Raw genomic sequence first — 11,861 nt, 5'->3', positions numbered from 1 at the left:
GTTTGTATATGTATATTAATGTACGTGTGTGTGGAAGTGTGTGTATATATATATCAAGTAGTTGTATACTGCCAACTTAACGTGACAGTCCCAATAAGGGAATATACTACTGCTATTTAGCCCTAGGAAGCTGGACCTCTTCCTGTCGGCCTTGACACATTTCCTGTGTCCTTATGTTTGCGAGGGGGAGACAGGCGTCTTCAACCAGCTGGTCATGCTACTTCATGCTGATGACGAGCAAAGACTCAGAGACATGTCCCTGAATGCTGGCTCGGCTGGGTGGAGGAGGTTGTCTCCCCCTTGCAAACATGAGGACACAGGAAATGTGTCAAGGCCGACAGGAAGCGGTCCAGCTTCCTAGGGTTAATTAGCAGTAGTATATTCACTTATTGGGAGTATACAACTACTTTATCGCATCACTACTGCTTAAGTCTCTCTGAGAGATTTAGAAATGTATTATTTCTAATACATATATATATATATATATATAACATCAAAATAAGCAATAGGATATCAAGTAGTAATGCAGTATGACTATTTCAAGCGGCTCCATTTAATTGAACAATGCTATCATTACATCAATTTAAATGCAGTGCCATCTTCAGCTGCACTAATAAATAGAATTTTAACCAGTAGGACACATTAATATAATTTAAACTGGTTGTGTGCATATGTGCATATATATGTATGTATACATTCGTATATGTAAGTATTCATATGTTGTATATATATTTGTATTTATTTGCTATCTGAGTATATTCCACTGATGAAGGCAGAGCATTTCTTATGCAGAGCCAGAAATCTGGGATCTGGAATTATTCAGTAATTTTTTTTCCTAGTTTATTTTGTCTTTTTGTCTTCTCTCCTGGTGCTGTATGAACATTTAATGTGGTTATAGAGTCAAGATTTCACTGCTATTTCAAGCATGGTGGTATCTCTTAGATACCCTAAATTATAGTTTTCATAATAATTATTACGTTTGAAGTTTTTATACCCATGCTAGCCACCTGATAAGATAGGTATTTTTAAATAACGATCTTATCCCTATTTATATAAATTTATAAATTTATTTTGTCATTGTATTCACTGCGGTGGTATTTTTAACCATATCGTCCGAGGAGTTTTAAGCTGGCAATTTAAACTGGTCCTGTGCATATGTGCATATATATATATGTATATGTATATATATATATATATATATATATATATATATATGTATATGTATATATATATATATATATATATATATATATATATATATATATATATATATATATGTATATATATATATATGTGTGCGTGTGTGTGTGTGTGTGTGTGTATGTGTGTGTGTGTGTGTGTGTGTGTATATATATATATATATATATATATAGTGAGAGAGAGAGGTAGGTAGGTACATATGCAAGCACACATACACGCACGCATATATATACGAATGTATGTATTTGTGTGTCTGAATGTCAACCCACCATCGCCTGATAACTAATGTTGATGCGATTATGCCCCTGTAACTTGGCGGTTCGAAAAAGGAGGTGATAGAATTAATACGAGGCTTCCAAAGAATAATTCCTGGCGTTGATTTGTTCAAATAAAAGACGGTGCTCTAGTATAGCCTATCGTTTTTTGAAGCATATTGGATGGGACGTCATGTTGCTGGTTTTGCCAATAAAAACACAAGCACTATTTATTTGATGTTCACTATTTGTTTTTCAGGATTTTGTTCGACCAGAGTTCTTTTGTTACAATTCAGTAGCCTTATACGTGGTTCTATACTTATTTTTTCTTTCTTGTGTCTGCCCTTTTTAATCATCTGCCATGTTGTATTCAACAGAAATTCAAAATCTTATAGGAAACTTCGTAAATCTTGTAAGGGAACTTGCTGAAGAATGCAGTGCAGAAGTAAGTCAGTGGTTTAAGCGTCGGGACAATTTCCTCCCTGATACAACTCAAAATGAAATTTTAGAGGCATATGCTCATAACATTTTACATGAGATCAAAATAAAAATAGAAAATTCCAGATTTATTGGCATTATATGTGATGGTACCACTAATTGCTCTGGCATGAAACAAGTATCAATCACTGTCCGGTACGTTTCTGAAGACCTGAATGTCAATGAGGATTTTCTAGGTTTTTATAATCCCCCTGACTGCTCTTCGAAGACACTGACTAAAATTTTTCTAGATATTTTTTGTCGCCTAAACATTTCACTTGACTCAAAGCTATGCTGTTTTTCATTTGATGGTGCAAGTACCATGAGTGGAAACATTTCAGGTGTACAAATGCGATTGAAAAATTTGTTCCCAGGTACATATTTTGTACACTGTGGAAACCACTCTCTAGACCTTGTCCTCCAAGAAGTTAGTTCTAAGTTTACCTTTGTAGCTGATGCACTGAACTTTGTTCATCAACACGCCATTTTTGTAAAAGTCACCAAAAAGAAAAGCACAATGGACAAATCTTTGTGGTGAGAATGTCATCATGTTGCAAGCAGTGTGTCCAACTCGGTGGTGCATTAGAGCAACAGCACTGAAATGAGCAGAAAACAATTATAAGAATATTCAAAATTTTTTGCTTAACCTTCTTAATGACTCATCGTTAAGAGCAACAACAAAGGCTACTGTTAAAGGGCTGCTAAAACAATCTGGCAAAGCTTCCACTTTGTTCAGCATTAAAATCGCTGGGGATATATTTGGGGTATGTGAGCCAGTGGCATGTAGCTTACAGCGTCCAGGCACGACAGCCGGTGATTGCTTGAAATTGATTGAAAAGTTGAAAACCTCTCTTTCAAAAATGAGAAGTGAGAAGGTTTTTGAAAAATATTTTGATGAAGTATCCTCTTCTGACTTGGTGAAAATACCCAACATTTCGCGATCTAAAAATACACCACTGCGCTTTAGGCACACAACAACTACTGAAGAAGTTGCTCTTTCTGTCACCGATGACTGGCATCGGCAATTTTTCTCTATAGTGGCTGTCATCGAAAATGAATTGACTCGCCGGTTTCAGCAACAGGTAATACGTGTATGCTCTGAGCGAGAGGAGTTGCTGTTGTCAGCAGTCAATTGTGGAGTATTTAACTTTGAAAATGCACATCTACCTGCTTCTTTTGATTTGCTCTTACTGTCATCTCAAATCAAACTTCTTGCTGGCCTATGGACGGAAAGGGAAAATTTGCCTAAATTATTTAATGACATAGTTGATAAATGGAGAGTGTCTGATGCTATTTTTCGTTCTAGTATGCCACAAGTGTTGGTGTTGATGCAGCTTGTCTTGTCTTCACCTGTTTCTGTTGCATCAAGCAAAAGAACATTCAGTGTACTTCGTCATTTGAAGACCTGGCTCCGTACCACAATGACACAACACCGTCTTACACATACGATGAAAACACTTTGCACATCCTCATGAAACCTTTCATTAACAAAACATGTGAGCGTAGGAAAACTTTTGGAATGTGTTGATACAGTTTTTTTCATATACGTGTGTATTATGGAGTGATGCAAAAACTCGGCTTACTTCCATTTTAACATTTCTTATAGCTTTATTATTTCTTGGTAAACTGACATTTGAATGTTCAGAGAAAACTTCAAAAGTAATTATTAGTGGCTTCTCTTCAAGATGAACAAAATTTGGCATCATGCTGTTATCAAGTACCTGTAGAAAAAGGATTTAGTCCCCAAGGACATGTTGATATATCGGAGGATGATGCTCCAGTTTTATCAACAGTGCAAAGCTGATTAACTGATTTGAGCAGAGATAATTTTGAGAAGACTAATGATCTGAACAGTCTGCAACTGCTTCCACTGGAGAAAAACTATAAACTTCTAATGTTATTAGCATATCACGTGTGAGGGCTGAGAATATTCTACACAATAAATTTGGCATGATGAAAGTTTCTGCTTGGTGGGTGTTGCTTCTTCTGACACCTGATTAAAAGGGCACCAGGTTGATCACATTTTGATAATATCTGACATTGCTTGAGGCAAATCCAGTTTCCTTAAATGTGTTGGGTTTATCATTTTGAGTTAGAGAATAAGAGATAATCTAACAGTGGAGACACTCTTCAACACTTACTCTAAAGAAGGTCATCAAGACCGTTTAATCTGCAGGGAAGGTGATGGCCTCAGTATTTTGGATTGCAAAAAGCATCGTGTTTATTGACTACTTTCAAAGGCTCTCACCATCAATGGAGAGTGCTATACTGTGCCACCTTTCTAAGGCAGTTGCGAAAGGCTATCAAGGCCAAATGCAAGGAAAACTGTCGAGTATGTTTTTCTTTCATCAAAACAAATACTCCAGTGCACAAGTAATTGGTTTCGATGGCTGCTGTGTGTGATTGGCTTTGAACTGCTAAGCCACCCTCCCTACTTTAGTGATTTGACCTCATCTTATTATCTATATCCCCTACATATATATAAAAAAATACTCGGCGGATCTATTTTAAAACGGGGGCGCCAGTATTTTCTTAACGAAACACTTTGAAACTTGGGACACTGGTAGAATGTGTCATATAAAACATCTTTTACTCTTAGTCTTCTTAACAAAAAAAAGGAATTCGCAAGTTATTCCATGTTAAAGTTGTCGTATTTTTATAGCCTAAATTTACACACACACACACACACACGCACGCACACACACGCACACACACACACACACACACACACACACACACACACACACACACACACATAAATAATCAGTATATGCCTTAACTTATTAAACAAAGTTCAACAAATTTATTCATATTTATGAAGAGAAGGAGACTGGATGTTAAAATGGATTTTAGTTTTCATTTTCATATTCCTATACCATTGTTTCTTACAAATGGACCAAGAAATTCATAAATAGAATATCGGGATCTATTTTAAAACGGGGGTGCCAATATTTTCTTAACGAAACACTAACGAAACACTTTGAAACTTGGGACACTGGTAGAATGTGTCATATAAAACATCTTTTACTCTTAGTCTTCTTAACAAAAAAAAAAAGGAATTCGCAAGTTATTCCATGTTAAAGTTGTCGTATTTCTGTAATTTCAACCAATCACTGACGTCTATTCAGCTTAATAGAGTTACTGCTGGGCGGTCATAAAAATGTTATTCCCTGTGACATATTTCATCCGGTTTAATCGTAATTTATACGCATATATTGTTTATATAATAAATTACGCTGTGCGTATCTATGTGTGTAACAATTTTAGAGTTCGGATTCTAGAGTTAGGGTTAGTTTTAGGGTTAGGGTTAGGGTTACGGCAACGGTTAACAGTCTAGTTAGGGTTAGGGTTAGGGATTAATACGATATACACCGTTACAGCACTAACTGTTTTCAACTGAATAGACGTCAGTGATTAGTAGAAATTATTGAAATAAGACAATTTTTTACATGAAATAAATTCGAATACAAAAATATTTTCCTGTTCTATAACACAAAATAGATAAGTATACGAAGTTTGAAAGTCTTTCCGTACCAAAAACACTACATAAAACATAAATGAAAACTGGCGCCCCCGTTTTAAAATGGATCCTACTCGGCTTGGAACCAATATCATAGTGATGATGTCTTATCAGCTGTTGAAAACTTGTTTAACTAACAGATAGCTTCTTTTCCAAGGCAATCGAAGCAATGAATCACTGAAAGAAGTATGTAGATATCTTTTCTGTTTGATTTTCACTTTTCACTTGCCTCAATTTTATTCCAATTTCAAAATTGTGTATTGTTCACATGAACTAAACCAACAGTATGTTTATCCAACATTTCACAAAGCTTTATTAAAAGTTCCATCGTTGAATGTTTTAACATTGTAATGTTGTCACTTTGTATAAAATGCCAGCTTCCACATCCTGTTCTCTGATGGAGGGAAAATGATCAAACTTTAAACCTCTGTTACAGTTTTCTAAAGTTTTTCTGGAATAAGTGAATAGCATCAGATTCAACGGCAAAAATTACACCAATATATCAAATTTGAAAATTTTCGCTTAATTTTAAAATTTCAGAAGGTGAAATCAAGCAGAAAAGATCCTAATATTTAAAAATGAACTTCATTTGGTCACATTCTATGAGAATATATTGGTCAGCCTGTTAACTTTCCAGTCGATCCTCATAATAATAAAAGTTATTATTATTGAACATTTACTATTTTTTTTTTTTTTTTTTTTTTTTGATACCCAAATTAGAAAACTTCACCTTGTTTGTAAAACTTTTGGGTACTACAGAAGTGTGAACCCGAGTTCTGAGAGTGCGCATGTCACAAATTTGTGCGTGCACGCACTTTAGTTGTAAGTAGTCGATTTTAGCTCACAAGGCAAATGACGAGATGCGCAGATTCGCGCTACTTGCTGTAAAAGGAGCGGGGTTATCCATGCAATACAAAAAGAAAATTGCAGATAAGTTGAATATAAAAGTGAAAAATAATCATTGAATAGTGAAAAAACATTCTTCTCCCCTAACTTTAAACCCTAACTCTAAACCTAACCCCTAACCCTAAACCTTAATCATAATCCCTAACCCTTAATAAAATATGGGAAAAGCTGGAGATAAATGTTTTGAAAACATTCTGAACTATCTTTCAGAATGGTTTACTTTTCAATGAAATATCATTTTGTTATTTTTCGTGTTTTTATTCAATTTATCTGCAATTTTCTTCTTGTATTAGATGGTTAACCAACCCTCCATTTACAGCAAGTAGCGAGCGTCTCGTTTTTTACCTGAGTGCTAAATTCGACTACTTACGACTAATGCGTGCGCATGCGCAAATTTGTGACATGCACACTCCCAGAACTTGGATCCACACTTCTCCAGTAGTGCCAAATTTTGGAACTGAGTTTGCACCCCCTAAGCAAATTTTGTTCCCGGGCCACTGACAGTGTTGTATTGCTACTACAGGCATGTTATTAATAAGTTGCAATCATAAACTATTCCTATTTCACATTTTTAGCAACCAGTTGTCATAGTTCTATCGATTTTACATGTTTTCTTTATAAACTCAATGCACAAGTGTCACAGCTCGCTGTCTTTCCATTTCTCTTGATTCAGTGACTGCACATAACACAAATGACACACAAATTATCGATCAAAGTGTACATTTAAAATCAATTAGCATATGGACTCCTTTCTTCTGATTATACACAGAAAAATGCATGTAGCACCAATACAAAGGGTCTCCGGCGACCCATATACCAAATGGGTTAATTAGAGTAAGCTGTGTTCGTGAAATACAGTTGTTCTGAATTTGCAGTAGGAAGAGGTCACTGTTGGTAATGGTGGGTGAGGGTCACTAGGAGTGTCACCTAGGTCCCAAGGGAGTGACAATCTGAAAAAATTTGGGTATCACTGCCTTAGACGAATGTCCAACACAGAATCAAAGAGACAATAACAAAATCTACCTGTGACACCTATCCCAATTTGTGTGAATATTACAATGTTGATAAGTAAAGGAAAATAGATGTAATATCATTGCCATGATATTACATCAGTAGTATTCAACCAATAGATTACCTTATATATCCAGCTTAAACTTTAGATACCACCTGGCAACGAGGCGGTGAGTAGATGTTTTATATTTAGCTCGGCAAAATTGAACATCGTATTGACATTATATTTAATGTGTTGATGTATTTTATGTAATAAACATTACCGCATCTTTCTCACAATAATTAAGATCATTCTCACATATTTGCTACAGAATTACTACTAATCAAAAACCATTTTTAATTGTTAACATCTTAATGGATCACTCAAGTACTCCAAATGACCTGGCCTCGTTTTCTTTGTATCGTCCCATTTTGTATTATATATATATATATATATATATAATCATATAAATATACAAGCATATATATATATATATATATATATATATATATATATATGTATATATTAGAAATATAATATTTCTAATATATCATTTTGTTATTTTTCGTGTTTTTATTCAATTTATCTGCAATTTTCTTCTTGTATTAGATGGTTAACCAACCCTCCATTTACAGCAAGTAGCGAGCGTCTCGTTTTTTACCTGAGTGCTAAATTCGACTACTTACGACTAATGCGTGCGCATGCGCAAATTTGTGACATGCACACTCCCAGAACTTGGATCCACACTTCTCCAGTAGTGCCAAATTTTGGAACTGAGTTTGCACCCCCTAAGCAAATTTTGTTCCCGGGCCACTGACAGTGTTGTATTGCTACTACAGGCATGTTATTAATAAGTTGCAATCATAAACTATTCCTATTTCCCATTTTTAGCAACCAGTTGTCATAGTTCTATCGATTTTACATGTTTTCTTTATAAACTCAATGCACAAGTGTCACAGCTCGCTGTCTTTCCATTTCTCTTGATTCAGTGACTGCACATAACACAACTGACACACAAATTATCGATCAAAGTGTACATTTAAAATCAATTAGCATATGGACTCCTTTCTTCTGATTATACACAGAAAAATGCATGTAGCACCAATACAAAGGGTCTCCGGCGACCCATATACCAAATGGGTTAATTAGAGTAAGCTGTGTTCGTGAAATACAGTTGTTCTGAATTTGCAGTAGGAAGAGGTCACTGTTGGTAATGGTGGGTGAGGGTCACTAGGAGTGTCACCTAGGTCCCAAGGGAGTGACAATCTGAAAAAATTTGGGTATCACTGCCTTAGACGAATGTCCAACACAGAATCAAAGAGACAATAACAAAATCTACCTGTGACACCTATCCCAATTTGTGTGAATATTACAATGTTGATAAGTAAAGGAAAATAGATGTAATATCATTGCCATGATATTACATCAGTAGTATTCAACCAATAGATTACCTTATATATCCAGCTTAAACTTTAGATACCACCTGGCAACGAGGCGGTGAGTAGATGTTTTATATTTAGCTCGGCAAAATTGAACATCGTATTGACATTATATTTAATGTGTTGATGTATTTTATGTAATAAACATTACCGCATCTTTCTCACAATAATTAAGATCATTCTCACATATTTGCTACAGAATTACTACTAATCAAAAACCATTTTTAATTGTTAACATCTTAATGGATCACTCAAGTACTCCAAATGACCTGGCCTCGTTTTCTTTGTATCGTCCCATTTTGTATTATATATATATATATATATATATAATCATATAAATATACAAGCATATATATATATATATATATATATATATATATATATATATATATATGTATATATTAGAAATATAATATTTCTAAATCTCTCAGAGAGATTTAAGCAGTAGTGGAGCAACAAAGTTGTAGTATATTGTCAACTTAATGTGACAATCCCAAAACTTAAGGACACAGTAATTGTGTCAAGGCCGACAGGAAGCGGTCCAGCTTCCTAGGGCTAAACAGCAGTAGTGTATTCCCTTATTGGGATTGTCACATTAAGTTGACAATATACTGCAACTTTGTCACTCCACTACTGCTTAAATCTCTCTGAGAGATTTAGAAATATTATATTTCTAATTTTGCTGATCAGTGAATGAACTTCACTATGATTTACATAAGTTTGTGAAGGAGAAACAGGCCTTCCCTATCCAACTAGCAAGCTATTTCAGGCTGATGACGAGCAAAGAGTCAGAAACATGTCCCTGAATGTGAGAGGTGTGTGTGCATGTGTGTATGTGTATGTGTGTGTTTATGTGTGTGTGCGTGCGTATGTGTGTGAGAGCGTAAGGATGTGTGCCAGGTATGTGTGTTATTTTGTGTGTGCACTCCTCTGTGTGTGTGTGTGTGTGTGTGTGTGTGTGTGTGCATGTGTATGTGGCTGTGTATGTACGTGTATGTAGGCGTGCGCGTATATATGTGTGTGTGTGTGTCTGTGTGTGTATAGGGCTGTGTAAAGTGTGTGTCTCTACCACTGTGCGTGTGTGTGTATATATGTGCGTTCGTCTATATGTGTGTGTGTGTGAGATATATATATATATACACATGTATATATAAATATATACATGTAAATTTATATGCATGTATATATATATATATATATATATATATATATATGCATGTATATATATATATGATCGGCCATTATTATGATTGACCGTTGACTGAACACTATTCAATTTTTTTTTTCTCCGTGTTTTTCTCCTTGTCTCCGTATTCTTTCTGTTGAAGAGCGTAGCTCGAAACGTCAAAGACTTTCCGTATTCCCGAGCGTCATACTAATATATACTTTTGTTATTTACACCACCTGTCCTCGTCTGTTGTTATTTTTTGTATATTCTCCCATATATATGCTTGTATATTTATATGATTATATATATATATATATATATATATATATATATTATAATATTAGGGACAAAATCCAAAATTACAGGTAAAAAACTCAATTAAAATCAATTTATAAAAAATTAAAATTAAATTGAGCCTTATAGATAAAGTATATATAAAATATATAGTTTTAGGGAAAATAACCAATTTTCAAGAACTCATCGATGAAAATCCACTATCACATATAGAAAAATTAATAATTAAAAGCACAATAAATGAGTATAATACAAAGTAAAGTAAATTGGTTATTTTCCCTAAAACTATATATATATAAAGCTGTGGTATATTGTCAACTTAATGTGACAATCCCAATAAGGGAATACACTACTGCTGTTTAGCCCTACACGTACACACATACACACACGCACACACACCTCTCACATACACAATACTCACTCACATACACAACATGCACACACGCACGAAAACATACACAATATACACAGACACGCACGCACAAAAAATATACACACACGCGCACACACACACACACATACAGACACACATAAACACACATGCGCATACACACACACGCACCCGTACCTAACACTCACAACCCACACACATCACAATCCCACACACACACCCACACCCACACACACCCACATACACATACACACGCACACACACTTCTCACCAACACAACACACTCAGACAGACATGCATACAATCACACACACATGGGCATAAACAACACACGCACATACAATAGCAAACGCACGCACACACACGTACACAGCAACGCACATATACACAACATACACATACACACAAACACACACGCACGCACAAAAAGATACACACACGCGCACGTACAAAATACACACACACACACACACACGTACCCAACACCTACAACCCCACACAAACACACACACTCAAAAACTGCCTGCTGACCCTCCACTAACTATTGTCCATAAGCACCCACTAACTATTCCTGCTACTAATTCCTTCCACTACGTCACACACACAAACATACATACACACTAACAGATAAATCACCAAACCATGTACACACACACATACACACACACACACACATACATACGCACACACACGTTCTGTTATCACACACACACTCGCAGAATCTTGCGCACGCACAGATATTCACCTCCCTTTTCACTCTCCTGTCTTAGAAAGAACTTTTCCCCCACCACCTCCTCTTCCGGTCCTTTCACAATGTAACCTCGTGGGCATCGGTGCCATTTTCCTCTTCCTCCGTTTTTCCATTCTCCGAACTTTCTGTCTTTCCGACGAAGGGCTCCGCCCGGAACGTCATTCTCTCTCTCTTTCCTTTCCTGAGCGTCCAATAACACTATCCGTATCACGTCCTCACTTTGTTGTTTTTTTGTTATTGTTTTTTGTGTTTTTTTTAACTATATATATATATATATATATATATACACACATGTACATACATATATACATATTTATACATATATTATATATATACATGCATATACATACATTGAAATATACACAATATATATATATATATATATAGACAATATGTGTGTGTGTGTGTATATATATTCACCATGATAGATCGCTGACCACTACATTTATATATTTTTTTCTCCTTGTTTC

General features: G+C 35.3%; 1 protein-coding gene across 4 annotated transcripts in view; it reads left to right on the top strand.

The window, feature by feature from the left end:
• The first annotated feature begins 8,275 nt into the window (after positions 1-8,275).
• LOC106876058 (uncharacterized) overlaps positions 8,276-11,861 on the top strand; it is a 42,059-nt gene continuing 38,473 nt past the window's right edge. For 3 of the 4 annotated variants that reach the window (XM_052968358.2, XM_089352534.1, XM_089352533.1), the window contains exon 1: positions 8,351-8,845. The gene's annotated coding sequence lies outside the window, so the exon portion shown is untranslated. Of the gene's footprint in view, positions 8,846-11,861 lie in introns of all 4 variants that reach the window. The other variant, XM_014924461.3, reaches the window with a different exon arrangement.

The sequence above is a fragment of the Octopus bimaculoides genome, chromosome 5 (assembly GCF_046866305.1).
Source record: "Octopus bimaculoides isolate indiv1 chromosome 5, ASM4686630v1, whole genome shotgun sequence".
Classification (NCBI taxonomy): Eukaryota; Metazoa; Mollusca; class Cephalopoda; order Octopoda; family Octopodidae; genus Octopus; species Octopus bimaculoides.
The sequence above is the reverse complement of the archived record's forward strand: the minus strand, read 5'-3'. Positions and strand labels throughout refer to the sequence as shown.